This window comes from Trichechus manatus, unplaced genomic scaffold (genome assembly GCF_000243295.1).
Source record: "Trichechus manatus latirostris isolate Lorelei unplaced genomic scaffold, TriManLat1.0 scaffold00025, whole genome shotgun sequence".
Classification (NCBI taxonomy): Eukaryota; Metazoa; Chordata; class Mammalia; order Sirenia; family Trichechidae; genus Trichechus; species Trichechus manatus.
Genome location: NW_004443961.1, coordinates 1,568,152 through 1,569,450, shown reverse-complemented (window position 1 = coordinate 1,569,450; position 1,299 = coordinate 1,568,152). Strand labels below are relative to the sequence as shown.

The 1,299-nt window shown below is 51.4% G+C and overlaps 1 pseudogene; it reads left to right on the top strand.

Moving 5' to 3' along the window:
• The first annotated feature begins 337 nt into the window (after nt 1-337).
• On the top strand, nt 338-784 carry LOC101353900 (60S ribosomal protein L32 pseudogene; annotated as a pseudogene).
• Nucleotides 785-1,299: the final 515 nt, after the last annotated feature.

Here is a 1,299-nt window from a genome sequence, read left to right as displayed (position 1 = left end):
GCCTGGTCCTGTGCCATCCCCGTGGTTGGCTGCAGCTTGGACCCTTGTGATCCATAGGATTTGCACTGGTTGATTTTTGGAAGTAGATCACCAGGCCTTTCTTCTTACTCCCACTTAGTCTGGAAGCTATGCTGAAACATGTTCAGCATCATCGCAACACACAAGTCTCCACTGACAGACGGGTGGTGGCTACTCATGAGGTGGCTTGGCTGGGAATTCAGCCTGGGTCTCCTGCGTGGACGGGGAGAATTCCACCGCTGAGCCACCCCTGCCTCCCTTTTGTCTGACAGAGACTTGCTTTTCTAATGGCACGGTAACATGGCTTCGAGTAGTCGTTATGGAAGCATCTACCTGCTCTCTTCCTTGTTGCTGCCTACGGAGGTGGCAGCCATCTCTAACCGGTGTCACGGCTGCCCCCAGGCCCCTGGTGAAGCCCAGGATCCTCCAAAAGAGGACCAAGAAGTTCATCAGGCACTGATCAGGCCGTTATGTGAAAATTAAGCGGAGCTGGCGCAAGCCCAGTGGAACTGACAACAGGGCGCAGAGACGATTTAAGGGCCTGATCTTGGTGCCGACGCTGGTTATGGAAGCAGCAAGAAAATGGCACATGCTGCCCAGTGGCTTCCCCAAGTTCCTGGTCCACAGTGTCAAGGAGCAGGAAGCGCTTTGAGATTGCTCACCGCGGTTCCTCCAAGAACCGCAAAGCTGTCGTGGGAAGGGCAGCTCAGCTGGCCATGAGAGTCGCTAAGCCCAGCGCCAGGTGCGCAGCGAAGAAAATGAATAGACAGCTCTTTGCAAGTTTTATTTGTGCTAAATAAAACCATAAAAACCCTGGGGGGCGGGGGAAGCACCTACCAGCCTGTGTTAGGATAGGCTATGCTATACTGTTGTACAAAACAGTCCCAAACCTTGACGGTTTAACCCAATAAAAGTTTATTTCTCCCTCATGCTTGGCAGGGGGCTATGTTCCACCTAGATACTCAGAGATCTGGGCTGATGGAGGTTCTAACATCTGGTAGCTGAGCCTTTTGGAACACAAAGTCACCTCAGATAGCAAAGCGGTGGAGGAGACTGGATAACAGCACATGGGCTTCGCACCTCTTCAGCCTATAAGAACACACATCCACTCCTATTTCATTGGCCAGAATTCATTTTCATTGGCTGATTTTCAGAAACAGATTGCCAGGCCTTTCTTCCTAGTCTGTCTTGGTCTGGAAACTCTGCTGAAACCTGTTCAGCATGAGTGACCCTGCTGCTATTTGAAATACTGGTAGGAGTTGAGAAGGGGGTTGAGAAGAG